Source organism: Palaemon carinicauda, chromosome 11 (genome assembly GCF_036898095.1).
Source record: "Palaemon carinicauda isolate YSFRI2023 chromosome 11, ASM3689809v2, whole genome shotgun sequence".
Lineage (NCBI taxonomy): Eukaryota > Metazoa > Arthropoda > Malacostraca > Decapoda > Palaemonidae > Palaemon > Palaemon carinicauda.
The window spans coordinates 122,825,709-122,842,220 of record NC_090735.1 but is presented as its reverse complement, the minus strand read 5'-3'; the positions used below and the strand labels follow the sequence as shown (position 1 = coordinate 122,842,220).

The window sequence follows — 16,512 nt, the reverse complement described above, 5'->3', positions numbered from 1 at the left end:
GCTTTGATGATAAACATTTATATAAATAAGAAATGATAATGGAACTTTGTTTTTATTTCATAATAATAATGATAAGTAATTGTTAATTTATCATGACATAACATTATAGAATGAATTTCTGTGTGGTTAAAATAACCCACTGTCACTTAAATACAGAATGGATAATGAATTACGTCTATATGAGAGAGAGAGAGAGAGAGAGAGAGAGAGAGAGAGAGAGAGGAGAGAGAGAGAGAGAGAGAGAGAGAGAGGGAGAGAGAGAGAGAGAGAGAGAGAGAGAGGAGAGAGAGGAGAGAGGAGAGAGAGAGAAGAGGAGAGAGAGATGAGAGGAGAGAGAGAGAGAGGAGAGGAGAGAGAGAGAGAGAGAGAGGAGAGAGAGAGAGAGAGTGAGAGGAGAGAGAGAGACTTAATTTTCGGACTGATTTGTATATTAGGAAAGTATTTCACATACTGGGACTCATTTCTAACTTCTGAGTTTACATAACATAAATTTTGTATTGTGCATTTAGAGAACAATCTGTACAGTTAACCACCATTATTTATATCAAACAATTGGATGAGGATTTACCCCCTTTTAGTCTGTTGTGTTACATGTTATTTGTAGAAAGTTTTTCTTAAGGCCATACATTTCCATTTAAAAATATTTTGCAGACAATTTAAGGTATCTAAGAATATTGTAAACTTAACTTATTCTCATTAGTCTCACATGCCTCTACAAAAATACTGGGTATTCAACAAAATCTTGGTAACATTTCAAAACATGTTTGCATCTGAATAGGATCCTCCCCTCAATAAACTTTGGCCAAAATTATACATAAAATCTGTAGTGATTTAAATACAAAACTTAAAATTTTCTGATAATGTAGTAACCAAAACCGTAATCTATTTTTAATGTGGAAAAAATTAACATAGCATTTGCACTTCAATTATTTATTTTGCAGGAATGCACTCTATAAATTTTAAGGGTATTGGGGAAAATAATATTTCTTTGGCAGATACAAACCAAAGGCCTTTTAAAGCCTATCCCTCATTCAGGAAGGGACAGGTACTTACAGTCGGAGCAAGATGCTCCACAACTTTCAGCGTTAAGATTGCTCCTAAAATGGCGTACCATTGTTCCATGATTAGTCCTGGACCATGATGAGACAATGGGCTGTATTTAGAAAATAAAATCTTTCAATTAAAACTTTTATAGATTGCTATATCTTCTATTTACCGAGTGCAAAAACCAGTGGAATAGACATCTTAAGGATCTACCGCTGGGATTTTTTTCCACTGGAGGGTGATGTAATAATCACAAGACCAAGTAGCGCATGAACAAAAGCCTGAGTCCAAAATACCACTAAAGACAGTTCCTGATTGTAATAATGTGAATGATGTGATCTAGATTTTGTAAGTAATCAGTGTATGAATATTGTTTGGTATGCTGTCCAAGTTAGTGAATGATAACTGTTATTTATGTTTGGGTAAGTCACGTGACCAGAATGTCTTCCGAATTCTCCCCTGCTCTCCACATGTTGGCTCGTCAACGCTGTATATCTTGTTTAATAAACTTAAGTTAATTACCCTCAGCTTATCAATAAACACCCACAACACTGATACATGCCCGGAGGAAGAATAGAAAAATTTGCAGGATTCTCTGTAATTGTGTGGTTCGAGGAAGGCAGCAGCAGAGTAAAAGTTATATGGCTTGCAGGCGAATAAGCATGAGACCATGACTTGGTCAGAACGATTTTTGAGATGGGAGGGTTCTTCTTGGCTCTATCAGGCAATCAGCTAGTTGCAGAGGTGCTAGCAGCAGGAGTAACTAGAGAAAAAGTGACGTGGCAAGTCAAACCTACTGTACAATGTATACACACTATTGAACACAGTTTTCATAGAAAAAATTGTAATGTGGATAGAGCAACCCTAATAGATAAGAATTGTTTATTGACACTTAATTTAGCGAGAATAAGGAAATAAGGATTCAGGCTCCCATCTTGGTCTTGTGCCTCGCAATATAGTTGTACAGTATATAAGAGTGGGGAAGAGCAAGAGAAGGTGTGGCTTTATTGCTGAGTGAATGGATGACAGGTTAAGAAGTGGAATGGAAGGAGATATAATCTAGGTTAATGTGGGTAAAGGTTAGGTTGGGTAGGGAATGTTGGGCTTTTGTCAGTGCGTATGGGCCAAGGTGTGAGAAAAGTGAAGAAGAGTGGAATGAGTTCTGGAATGAATTAACTAGGTGTGTAGAAGGACTGGGTAGAAGGAATTATGTAGTTGTCATGGGTGACTTGAATGTTAGAGTGGGCGCTGGAGAGGTAGAAGGTGTCATTGGGAGGTATGGCGTACCAGGTGAAAATGAGAGTGGTGAGAGACTGGTAGATATGTGTGTTGAGCAAGAGATGGTGATAAGTTCTAGCTTTTTCAAAAAGAAAGATAAAAACAAGTATACATGGGTAAGAGTGGTAGAAAGGGCGTTAATGGATTATGCGTTGATAACTAAAAGAATGTTTGGAAGATTGAAAGACGTGCACGTGTTTAGGGGTATGGCTAATGGTATATCTGATAATTTTTTAGTGGAAGGAAAATTAGTTGTAGCAAAAGAGTAGGGGAATAGAGTAGGTGGATGCAAAAGGGAGCTAGTGAGGGTTGAAGAGCTAATAAAACCGGGGGTAAAAATGTTATTTTCATTAGTAAAATAAATTTTTGAATATACTTACCCGATAATCATGTAGCTGTCAACTCCGTTGCCCGACAGAATTCTACGGAAGGGATACGCCAGCGATCGCTATACAAGAGGGGGGTGTACTCACAAGCGCCACCTGTGGCCAGGTACTGCAGTACTTCTTGTTGACACCACTTCAATTTTTCCTCGGTCCACTGGTTCTATGGGGAGGAAGGGTGGGTCAATTAAATCATGATTATCGGGTAAGTATATTCAAAAATTTATTTTACTAATGAAAATAACATTTTTCAATATTAAACTTACCCGATAATCATGTAGCTGATTCACACCCAGGGAGGTGGGTGAAAACCAGTGTACATGTATATCAAGAAGCTAAGTATCCCGTATTTCATATTATCAGTTATTCAAAATAACAATGAAATTACAAGTACCTGGTAAGGAAGTCGACTTGAGCCATTACTCTGCCTTAAATAAGTTCGTCTTCCTTACTGAGCGCAGCGTTCCTCTTAGGAGGCTGAACAACTCTAAGGTGCTGAAGTATCAAGGGCTGCAACCCATACTAAAGGACCTCATCACAACCTTTAACCTCGGCGCTTCTCAAGAAAGAATTGACCACCCGCCAAATCAACAAGGATGTGGAAGGCTTCTTAGCCGACCGTACAACCCATAAAAAGTATTCAAGAGAAAGGTTAAAAGGTTAGGGGATTATGGGAATGTAGTGGCTGAGCCCTCGCCTACTACTGCATTCGTTGCTACGAATGGTCCCAGGGTGTAGCAGTACTCGTAAAGAGACTGGACATCTTTGAGATAGAATGATGCGAACACTGACTTGCTTCTCCAATAGGTTGCATCCATAACACTCTGCAGAGAATGGCTCTGTTTGAAGGCCACTGAAGTAGCCACAGCTCTCACTTCATGTGTCCTTACCTTCAGCAAAGCAAGGTCTTCTTCCTTCAGATGAGAATGTGCTTCTCTAATCAGAAGCCTGAATAGTAAGAAACTGAGTTCTTAGAACTTGGAAAAGAAGGTTTCTTGATAGCACACCATAAGGCTTCTGATTGTCCTCGTAAAGGTTAAGACCTTTTTAGATAGTACCTAAGAGCTCTAACTGGGCAAAGTACTCTCTCCAGTTCATTCCCCACCAAGTTGGACAGGCTTGGGATCTCGAACGACTTAGGCCAAGGACGTGAAGGAAGCTCGTTTAGCAAAAACCGAGCTGCAAGGAACATGTAGCCGTTTCAGATGTGAAAACAATGATCCTGCTGAAGGTGTGGATCTCACTTACTCTTTTAGCTGTTGTCAAGCACACGAGGAAAAGAGTTTTTAATGTGAGGTCCTAAAAAGAGGCTGATTGGAGAGGTTCAAATCTTGATGACATAAGGAACCTTAGGACCACGTCTAGATTCCAGCCTGGAGTGGACAACCGACGTTCCTTTGAGGTCTCAAAAGACCTAGGGAGGTCCTGTAGATCTTTGTTGGTGGAAAGATCCAAGCCTCTGTGGCGGAAAACCGCTGCCAACATACTTCTGTAACCCTTGATCGTAGGAGCTGAAAGGGATCTTACTTTCCTTAGATATAACAGGAAGTCAGCAATCTGGGTTACAGTGGTACTGGTTGAGGAAACTGCATTGGTCTTGTACCAGCTACGGAAGACTTCCCCTTGAGACTGATAGATTCTGAGAGTGGATGTTCTCCTTGCTTTGGCAATCGCTCTGGCTGCCTCCTTCGAAAAGCCCCTAGCTCTTGAGAGTCTTTCGAAAGTCTGAAGGCAGTCAGACGAAGAGCGTGGAGGTTTGGGTGTACCTTCTTTACGTGAGGTAGACGTAGAAGGTTCACTCCTAGAGGAAGAGTCCTGGGAATGTCGACCAGCCATTGCAGTACCTCTAAGAACCATTCTCTCGCGGGCCAGAGCGGAGCCAACCAACGTCAGCCGTGTCCCTTTGCGAGAGGAGAACTTCTGAAGTACCCTGTTGACAATCTTGAACGGCGGGAATGCATACAGGTCGAGATGGAACCAATCCAGCAGAAAAGCATCCACGTGAACTGCTGCTGGGTCTGGAATCGGAGAACAATACAACAGGAGTCTCTAGGTTATCGAGGTAGCGAACAGATCTATGGTTGGCTGACCCCACAGGGCCCAAAGTCTGCTGCAAACATTCTTGTGAAGGGTCCACTCTGTGGGGATGACCTGACCCTTCCGGCTGAGGTGATCTGCCATGACATTCATACCGCCCTGAATGAACCTCGTTACCAGCGTGAGCTTTCGATCTTTAGACCAGATGAGGAGGTCCCTTGCGATCTAGAACAACTTCACGAAAGAGTCCCTCCCTGCTTGAAGATGTAAGCCAGGGCTGTGGTGTTGTCAGAGTCCACCTCCACCACTTTGTTAAGCTGGAGGGACTTGAAGTTTATCAAGGCCAGAAGAACCGCCAACAACTCCTTGCAATTGATGTGAAGTGTCCTTTGTTCCTGATTCCATGTTCCCGAGCATTCCTGTCCGTCCAAAGTCGCACCCCAGCCCGTGTCTGATGCGTCCGAGAGGAGAAGGCGGTCGGGTTTCTGAACAGCCAAAGATAGACTTCCTTGAGAAGAAAGCTGTTCTTACACCACGCGAGAGAAGACCTCCTCTCTTCGGAAACAGGGACTGAGACCGTCTCTAGCGTCATGTCCTTTATCCAGTGAGCAGCTAGATGATACTGAAGGGGGGGAGGTGGAGTCTCCCTAACACGATGAACAGGGCCAGCGATGAAAGTGTCCTTGTTAGACTCATCCACTACCTGACTGAGCATCGGTTCCTTCTCAGCATGCTCTGGATGCATTGTAGGGCTTGGAAGATCCTTGGGGCCGACGGAAAAGCCCGAAAAGCTCGACTCTGAAGATCCATACCCAGGGAGACAATGGTCTGGGATGGGACGAGCTGAGACTCCTCAAAATTGACCAGGAGGCCCAGTTCCTTGGTCAGATCCATAGTCCATCTGAGAATCTCCAGACAGCGACGACTTGTGGGAGCTCTTAAAAGCCAGTCGTCTGACGGAGCCGGACACAAGATCATGGTACTGCTGCACAGTCTGTGAACTGTCAACCATGGGGAAGCGAGGAAGTACAGTGACAACCCGAAGCTGTCTAGACTGTCTGGGTCGTACAGACAACTCCTCATCGGGTTGCTGAGGTTGCCGCACTGCGTCACAACAAGTCACTTCTGTTGGTTGTTGAACGTCTTCCCAGTGACACACTGACTCCGTAAACAAAAAAAATCCTCTAACAAGGACTAAGCTTGGACTGCATGTCTTGCAACACAGCTCAAGGTCTATGGGAGCAGGTGTGGTAACAGACGGGGTTAGCGACTGAAGTGGAACCATTACCTTCCCTGGGAGCATGTTATGCTTAAATAAAAGTCCATAGGAGGCTACGCAGCTAAAGGCTCCTCTCCAAATGACAGAGTCCTCAAGGGAATATCAGAAGGAGGGAGAAAAGCACTTTCTCATCTACAGGGACCGTATCCGAGAAAAGCTAAGTTCTCTCAGTGAGGGTTTCACTGGTGCAAAAGCAGCAGACTAGAAGGCAACGTTATGAAACTGCTTGACAGTCTAGTGAGTTGGCAACAACCAAAGATGTGTGACTGAGAAGCATGCGGTAAGGTATGCAGAGCATGTTGTATGCAGAGCATGCTGTATGCAGAGCATGCTGTATGCAGAGCATGCTGTATGTAGAGCATGCTGTAAGGTAAGCAGAGCGTGTTGCATGGCGTGTAACATTTCTCAGAAATTCCATGACCAGTGCTAGAGTGAGTAATATCGCATTACCGTCCATTGAAAGTGCACGTGCCGAGGGAATTGATTTAGACTGTTTTGTTGATGAATTTGATAGCCGGCATGATAATCGTAGAATTAAGCTACACTAAATGTACTATAATCTACTTCACCTCAGGAAAGGGAAACTCGCCCTGTTGGCAACACTGCATTACTTCATGCATGCTTGCATGGGGTTTAATATCAACATAATATTACCTTACATTCATAACTCATGATTCATTTGTTTAGAAGATATTTTTGCCATATTTTGCGATTTGTTAAAAATATATTGCAAGGAATACATATATATTTTTATATAAGTAATACAAATAACCTCCATTATCATAATGTTTGTGTAGGCATACATGTATATGATTACAAATGCAAGTTATGAAAGTAATGAGGTGTTATTATTGTCATTTGTTATTCCCAAGTTGAATGGGAAGAAGCTCAAGTTGAGGAAAAAATGGCAGATGCATGCGTTGAGGTGGCTGACTCATAGCATGAGGTTGTTGCCTCAAGAGTTGCGCTTGCTGTAAGGGTTGCGGATGCGCAGTAGCAGGTTCCTGAGGAACGAGTTAAGGTTCCTGAGGTGTGAGCTGCGAGAGTTGAGGTAGCGGCTGCGCAGAACGCAGTTCTTGTCTCGCGAGTTGAGGTTCCTGAGGTGCTAGCCTAAGGAGTTGAGACTCTTGCCTTGAGGAGGGTTTAGGTCGCTGCAGCGAGTGCTGAGGTGGCTGCCTCATTGATGGAAGAGGTTGTCGTACCTCAAGAGATTGTTGCCTCGCTGGTGGAACCGCAAGCGGAAGCGGAGGAAGTAAGGCATAAGACTCCTGCTCCCATTGCTGAGGTTGCCTTAAGGAAGGTTAAGGTTGCTGCACAACGCTGGTAACTGGCAACTCAGAACGCGGTAAGGTAGCCTGAGGAACCTCAACTTCGTACGCCTGGCAGACTGGACTGCGGTGAGGCGGAGCTCTCGCAGGAGGAGGCGGAGGTTGCTGCACACCGCTGGTAACTGGCAACTCAGAACACGGTAAGGTAGCCTGAGGAACCTCAACTTCGTACGCCTGGCAGACTGGACTGCGGAGAGGCGGAGCGTTCGCAGGAGGAGGTGTAACCTTCTCAGCCTGAAACTCACGCATTAAGACCGCAAGCTGCGACTGCATGGACTGCAGCAAAGTCGTCTTGGGATCAACAGACGATAAGGTCTGTTGAGGCAAAGCCTTAATAGAAGATGAGGTCTGTTGAGGCATCGCCTTACCTCTCTTAGGAGGTGTGCAGTCACCTGATGACTGAGGAGAGTCAGAGCTAACCCAATGACTGCATCCGGGTTGTTGAACTCTAACTTCGTACGTCTGGCATAGGTCTGGACTTTACGTTTAAGAGGTCTTGAGACCTGAGACCAGCGTTTTCTCCCCGAAATTTCTTCTGCAGACGAGCAAAATAAGGGCTCAATCGTCTGCGGGTGGGAGTGACGGTCTCTGTAAGACACGCCCGCAACCACCGAGGATACTTCTGTGCGCCGATTAAGGCCTGCCGAACCCTTTTGCCCTTCGACATTGCTTCTCCCCTGGGCTTGGGAGCTTGCAAGAGGTCCCGGACTGGGAGGACGACTGGCACGCACAGAAGTACCCTCACGCACAACACTGACACACTTTGCGCTAATCACTTATCACTTTTGATTTTCTGTTTGCACTTATTTCACTGAACTCGAAACTTTAAGTGGTTTGTACCTGAAACACGCAATTCTATCCTTTCTCAAAAGTTAGTAATTGCGAAAACAGAATTACAATGTAACAGAAAAATCTAATGAAAGATAAATAATTCAGTGGCTGGAAAGAGACTAAACACTAGATCAAATAAACTACGTTTAAAATCTCTCACCGCATAAAGCTTGAGAACAAGAAAAAACTCTAGAAACGTTTACCTTCTTCCCCTAAAGAGACTAGGGAGAAGAGCAAAAACGATAACAACGTTACTCGCTTGAACGAAACGTTTATCCTCCTCTTTCTCCCTCCGTCTCTATCTCTCTCTCTCTCTCTCTCTCTTGACTTAGAACCTGAGAGAAGAGCCCAATCATATACATATCGTTAAAACATATTATTGTTAAAGGAAAATATTTCCCAAAATGAAAAGTTCCTTTATTAGAATTAAAACCATTAAGTTAAGAAAGAATGAACAAAACGCTAGACACGGTTACTCTTACTGCAACGTGACACCGTGAAAATTCTCTCTCTATCGTAACGATAGAGCGCAAGTTGAACGTTCTGAACGTCAACAACTGCAGAGACAAAACAAAACGTTAGTTCAACTTTGAAAACAGTACGAGACTATCAAAGAAATTCTTTCAAAAACATTAAAATAGCATAATATGTTAACAGGTAAAACCGAAATGACGGGCTCAATGTTAATTAACTTCGGTACCAAGAAAAGACCGCCTACTATTAGGAAAGGTCGAATATAAACAAATATAAAAATTAATTTTAATAAGTTTATAATAAAAGGAAGTTAATCGAAGAGGCCTATAAAAGGCGGAGAGATATAAAATAAATCTATAACTTTTGTTAAGCAAAATTAAGAAAGAGAGTCTATACTCTCTTAGACACCAACACTTCCGTCTAAGGGAAGGGACGGCCATTTAAAGATGAAAGAGAGTTCATACTCTCTTCGTCACCATAATTAATCAAATTAATTCCAAAAGTTAGCTAAGCTAATAATAAAACTTCCTGAATAGCGAAAGCTGAAATCTTAGAGCAATACTTCACCAAAAACCGTGAACAAGACTCCAAAATTATAAGCGTATCCATGAACGTCTTGCCGGAAGCACGACAGAGGAAAAATTGAAGTGGTGTCAACAAGAAGTACTGCAGTACCTGGCCACAGGTGGCGCTTGTGAGTACACCCCCCTCTTGTATAGCGATCGCTGGCGTATCCCTTCCGTAGAATTCTGTCGGGCAACGGAGTTGACAGCTACATGATTATCGGGTAAGTTTAATATTGAAAAAGTAAATATCAAGAAAGGTTGAAAATGGCATATGACGAAGTGAAAGTAAGAGAAACTGATAATTTAGAGGAGGAGTGGAAGTTAGTAAAAGAAAATTTTGTTGGGATTGCAAGTGATGTGTGTGGCAAGAAGTTTGTTGGAGGCAGCATGAGGAAGGGCAGTGAATGGAAGAGTGAAGGTAAAAGTGGAAGAGAAAAAGAGGGCTTTTGAAGAATGGCTGCAGAGTAATAGTGTAGAAAAGTATGAAAGATAGAAGGAGAAAAATGTTGAAGTAAAGCACAAGGTAAGTGTGGCAAAGTGGGCAGCTGACCTAAGGTGGGGTAAGGGAATGGGTCATTCATATGAAGAGAATAAGAAGTAGTTTTGGAAAGAAGTGAAGAGAGTAAGGAAGGCTGGTTCAAGAATTGGAGAGACAGTGAAAGATGGAAATGGAAGTTTGTTAAAAGGAGAGGAGGCAAGTAAAAAGTGGGCGGAGTATTTTGAAAGTTTACTGAATGTTAAGGATAATAGGGAGGCAGATATAATTGCTGTTGCAGGTGTTGAGGTGCCGGTGATGGGAGATGAGAATGAGAGAGAGATTACAAGAGAGGAAGTGAGGAGATCACTAGATGAAACGAGAGTAGGAAAAGCATCTGGTATGGATGGTGTGAGAGCTGAGATGTTGAAGGAAGGGGGTGTGACTGTACTTGAATGGTTGGTGAGATTGTTTAATGTGTTTTGTGTTGTCAATGGTACCAGTAGATTGGGTTTGTGCATGTATTGTATCACTATATAAGGATAAGGGATATGTGCATGAGTGTTGTAATTCAAGGGGTATTAGTTTGTTGAGTGTAGTTGGAAAAGTGTATGGTAGTACTGATTAAAAGGATTTAGGATAAAACAGAGAATGCAATCTTAGAAGTACAGTGTGGTTTTAGAAGAGGTAGGGGTTGTATGAATCAGATTTTTATAGTTAGGCAGATATGCGAGAAATATTTAGCAAAAGGTAAGGAGGTGTATGTTGCGTTTATGGATCTGGAGAAAGCGTATGATAGAGTTGATAGGGAAGCAATGTGGAATGTGATGAGGTTATATGGAGTTGGTGGAAGGTTGTTGCCAGCAGTGAAAAGTTTCTACAAAGGTAGTAAAGTACTGTATGTGTTAGGGTAGGAAATGAAGTGAGCGATTGGTTTCCGGTGAGAGTGGGGCCGAGACAGGAATGTGTGATGTCGCCGTGGCTGTTTAACTTGCATGTTGATGGAGTGGTGAGAGAGGTGAATGCTCAAGTGCTTGGATGAGGATTGAAGCTGGTAGACGAGAATGACCATGAATGGGAGGTAAATCAGTTGTTGTTTGCGGATGATACTGTACTGGTTGCAGATGCGGAAGAGAAGCCTGGCCGATTAGTGACAGAATTTGGAAGGGTGTGTGAGAGAAGGAAGTTGAGAGTTAATGTGGGTAAGAGTAAGGTTATGATATGTACGAGAAGGGAAGGTGGTGCGAGGCTGAATGTCATGTTGAATGGAGAATTACTTGAGGAGGTGGATCAGTTTAAGTACTTGGGGTCTGTTGTTGCAGCAAATGGTGGAGTGGAAGCAGATGTATGTCAGAGTGAATGAAGGATGCAAAGTGTTGGGGGCAGTTAAGGGAGTAGTTAAAAATAGAGGGTTGAGCATGAATGTATAAGAACGTGATTGTACCAACTGTGATGTATGGATCGGAGTTGTGGGGAGTGAAAGTGACAGAGAGACAGAAATTGAATGTGTTTGAGATGAAGTGTCTGAGGAGTATGGCTGGTGTATCTCGAGTAGATAGGGTTAGGAACGAAGTAGTGAGGGTGAGAGGTAGAGTGGATATGAATGTGTTGAGGTGTTTTGGCCATGTTGAAAGAATGGAAAATGGCTGTCTGCTAAAGAAGGTGATGAATGCAAGAGTTGATGGGAGAAGTACAAGAGGAAGGCCAAGGTTTGGTGGATGGATGGAGTGAAGGAAGCTCTGGGTGATAGGAGGATAGATGTGAGAGAGGCAAGAGAGCCTTGGATGACCGTGGAGGTAGCAGCAGTAGGGGATTCAGCGTTATGAAGCTTCATCTGTGATGGATAACGGGGGAGGGTGGGCTGTGGCACCCTAACAGTACCAGCCAAACTCGGTTGAGTCCCTTGTAATGCTGGGAAGAACGTAGAGAGGAGACGTCCCCATTTTTGTTTCATTTGTTTGATGTCGGCTACCCCCCAAAATTGGGGGAAATGCCTTGGTATATGTATGTATGTATATGAGTGGCTGAAAATGTGCAATATGGTTGTATATAAGAGTGGTTGAAAATGTGGGAGTACAAGGGTTTGCAGCAGAAGTGTCTAAAGTAATATAAGAATCGAGGCTCTACGAGTGATCTTGAATCCGAGAGGCGCCACATAGCATCATAACTCATACCGAATAGTTCACTAGAACACTAGATATCACTTGAAGAGTTAGGCTAGGGTTTGAAACAAGGCAGGTTAGACAGGGATTACCCTGAATGAAAGACTTAATGGTTCTTGGAGCTGTCACTAAAGAAACTACTGGCATTATATTCTTAACAAGCTCATGACTATCAAAACTAAACTCGTTAGGCTGAAGTAAAATCAAAGCCTGGAGTAGTATCATTGTCATTATTCCTTCTATAATCAACTCACCTACTTTCCTCTGGATTTCCCCCAAACTAAAAGTGAGCTTTCTTTTATTTGAACTTTAATCTGATCAGCGTCATGAAACATACTTTCAAAAGAGGAACAGAGAGACCTACACACTCCTCACAAGATTGACCTTGGCATGAGAGACAAAGAGAGTGGATATCACGATCACCAAAAAACAATTACTATGCACAACAATGCAGCAATTGCTAATAAATATGGAACAGATATTTTTAAACCACTAAAATAAGTACATTTGCTCATTACAAAGTCCACAAGAGACTGAAATAGCAATACGACATATGCAGATTCTATAATCTTATTGTTGATAGATGCTGATATGTCTAAATGCTTTCAAAGCACCATTAATATAGAGGAAAGAAAGAAAGAAAAAAAATAAAGGAAATTTCTTGTTCCTAAGAGGTAATATCGGTATTGCAAGCTTCTGGAGATGAAAGCCATAGGAACATAAGGGAAATCATAGGCATAATACGGCTTAAACAAAATGTACACACTTTACATTCATCATCTTGCTGATGAAGACAACCTTTCAGCCAATGAATTTAAAGGAAACTATTCACTGAAAGAGAAGTATAAAACTTATACGATCTTATTCAGTACATCTTACACATTAACCCTTTTACCCCCAGGCTATTTGGAAATTTCCAACCCTTAACCCCCAGGGGGTTATTTTTTTTCCCAGCACATTTTGCAGTATATTTTTTTTAAATTGCTCTAACAGCCTTAATCTTTGTCATAGAGAGGTCAGGTTGTTCTCATTCTCTTGGAAATGCCTGAATTTTCTCAAAAAATTATCAAAAATATGCAAAAAAAAAATTAAGTAGCAGGTTTTCGCAAGAACGTACCGGTACGTCCATGGGGGTAAAGGGATGAGTTTTGTGAAACGTACCAGTACGTCCTTTGGGGGTAAAAGGGTTAACAATGATCAAACTATAAGTATAATTAAAAGTTATTACTTTGCAATACATGAACAAAAGAAATGAAGGCAATCCTTGACCTTCCAAACAGGGAGGAACTGGAACACGAAGCGAGATGGTTACCTACAGGGTACTTAAGGAAACCAAATGTGCATGAATTACTCCTAGGGAACAAGGAAGTGCAGGATTAATTTCTTTGCTACGAAAATTGAGTCTGAGGACTCGTAATACTAGGCAGGCAGTTAATTCTAAAAGCCAGGCCTTCTATGAGGCTCAATATTACACAGTATTCTAGAAGTTTTATTCCAGCTGTTACCAAGGCTGGGAGGAACGTAGAGAGTAGAGGTCCCCTTTTTGTTTTTGTTTCTTTGTTGATGTCGGCTAACCCCCAAAATTGGGGGAAGTGCCATGGTATATGTATGTATGTATGTTACCAAGTTGTGGAATGATCTTCCTAATTGGGTAGTTGAATCAGTAGAACTTCAAAAGTTCAAAGTTGGAGCAAATGTTTTTATGTTGACCAGGCTGACACGAGTCATTTTATAGTTTATATATGACATATCTGTTTTTGACGTTGTTAATAGTTTATATATGACATACCTATTTTGACGTTACTGTTTTTAGAATGATTTATTGTTAATTTGTTCTCATCATTTATTTATTTCCTTATTTCTTTTCCTCACTGGGCTATTTTTCCCTATTCGAACCCTTGGGCTTACAGCATCTTGCTTTTCCAACTAGGGTTGTAGCTTGGCTAGTAATAATAATAAAAATAATACGACATATGCAGATTCTATAATCTTATTGTTGTTAGATGCTGATATGTCTAAATGCTTTCAAAGCACCATTATTATAGAGGAAAGAGAGAAAGAAAAAAAGAAAATTTCTTGTTCCTAAGAGGTAACTTCAGCATTTGCAAGCTTCTGGAGATGATAGCCACAGGAAAATTAGGGAAATCATAGGCATAATACGGCTTAAACAAAATGTACACACTTTACATTCATCTTCCGGATGAAGACAAACTTTCAGCCAATAAATTTAAAGGAAACTATTCACTGAAAGAGAAGTATAAAACTTATACGATCTTATTCAGTACATCTTACATATTAACCCTTTTACCCTCAGGCTCTTTGGAAATTTCCAACCCTTAACCCCCAGGGGGTTATTTTTTTCCCAGCACATTTTGCAGTATATTTTTTTTAAATTGCTCTAACAGCCTTAATTTTTGTCATAGAGAGGTCAGGTTGGTCTCATTCTCTTGGAAAATGCCTGAATTTAAAAAAAAAAAATTATAAAAAATATGAAAAAAAAAATTTCTATGGCATTTTTTTGCAAGGACGTACCGGTACGTCCATGGGGGTAAAGGGATGGGTTTTGTGAAACGTACCAGTACGTCCTTTGGGGGTAAAAGGGTTAATCTGATCAGCAACCATGAAACATACTTTCAAAAGAGGAACAGTGAGGCCTACACACTCCTCATAAGATTGTCCTTGGCATGAGACTCAAAGAGAATGGATATCCGAAGTACTTAAAAACAATTACTATGCACAACAATGCAGCAATTGCTAATAAATATGGAACAGATATTTTTAAACCACTAAAATAAGTATAAAACAACAAAAGATTTGAAATCTGGAGCCCTGGAGCGCACATTTGCTCATTACAAAGTCCACAAGAGACTGAAATAGCAATACGACATATGCAGATTCTATAATCTTATTGTTGTTAGATCCTGATACACTGTATGTCTAAATGCTTTCAAAGCAGCATTAATAGAGGAAAGAAAGAAAGAAAAAAAAGGAAATTTCTTGCTCCTAAAAACTTCAGTATTGCAACCTTCTGGGGATGAAAGCCATAGGAAAATTAGGGAAATCATAGGCATAATGCGGCTTAAACAAAAGGTACACACTTTACATTCATCATCTTCCTGATGAAGACAACCTTTCAGCCAATAAATTTAAAGGAAACTTGTCGGGAATTTCGACCTGATCAATCGAAGTTCCCGCCATTTGACTCCGCCTACGACTACGTCAAATTGGAGGGAGAGGAGAGAACTCGCGGGCGAATGAATGTAGTTCAAGACGGGAATGTTTAGAACCAAAAAGAGAAACCGCCTGATAAGGGAGGCGCTGAGACTAAAGAAATCAACCTCTTGTAATTTAAGAGAAAGAAAAATAACGTCATTCCATTGTAACATGATAAAAAAATCCAATCTAGAAATTTAGGTCCAGGAAAAATTGCGCCAAAAAGGTGACGTCGGAGGTTGCAAGGCTTGCTCTGTCTCTTTGATCCGACGTCCCCAATCACAGTAAGATCTATCTAATTGTTCTCTCTCCCCACCCCTAGTGTACCCAGGTCGGTTTCCATGTAGGTCTTGATAGAGTTGTTGTAAAGTTTGTATCTATTAATATTTTGTCGATCCTTGTGCCAGGGGATCAGTGTTATTGTGTAAAGTACCTCTAAAGGTCTCGGTAAGAGGTTTATAGAGATAACTTTATAAATTTTCAATTAATTTTGCTAAAATCTTGAGTCCGATGCGGACATAGTTTTTTTTGGTCGCGCACATGTTCTTGTATGTCAAGTAAGGGTTAATTTTTCATGTTTCTCGTATTAGATTATTATTTTTATAATAAAACTTGTTAAAATATAGCCATATTCTATTTACTCCCCCGATGGTTTTGTGAAGTTTGTCCTTCAGACATTGTGATCAGCCCAGTACATCGGGCTATTTTGTATAAACCGGTGAAATTTCGCCACATTTGGTCCTTCGAACCGGATCACAAGTGCTTCCCAGAGCTGGACGGGACTAATTAGAGTATGAGCTTTTGAGGGTGGGAGAGAAGTAACAATTAAAGGTTCGTCTACGTCCCGATGTGCGATCGCCCACGTGGGTCAGTTTCTCTGAGTCCCTTCCTAACGTAAAGTTACCTTCCTTTCCTTGCCTTGCCAAACCCCCCCAAACGTAAAGTAAAGTTAATTAAGATGGCTGTGTCCACGATCGTTCATATCGAGGCGTCGATGGGCCTACTGGAGGATTTACTAAGCGAAACGCAAAGGGCGCTGATAGAGACCTACTCTGAGTCCGTTTACCAGAATTTGGTAACGGAGTTGCAGGCAGAGGTCCGACAGCTTAAAGAGCTATACAAAAGCCAGCGCGTTAAATTAGAAACTAGTATCGAAGCCCGAATTAGGCATATGTTAGGTGAAGCGACACGTGCTTCCACCCTATTGTATAATAGAATAGATAAAGTGAAAGGACCTTCAACGGGGAATGTTGCCCTCCCCAGGTTGAAGCCGCTGCCTCTCCCCACGTTTGAAGGGGAAGTGCAAGAGTACGCATCGTACCGTGAACTATTCACGATCCACGTGGATCGAAGAGCTGATTTAGACGAAGTGTCTAAATTCACGTATTTATTGGGGACGTTGGGCAAAGAGCCGCTTAGGATCATCAAATCTCTAAGTGTAA

The 16,512-nt window shown here is 41.7% G+C and overlaps 1 protein-coding gene across 1 annotated transcript in view; it reads right to left on the bottom strand.

The window, feature by feature from the left end:
* LOC137650161 (uncharacterized) overlaps positions 1-16,512 on the bottom strand; it is an 81,319-nt gene that overhangs the window by 13,547 nt on the left and 51,260 nt on the right. The window lies entirely within an intron of this gene.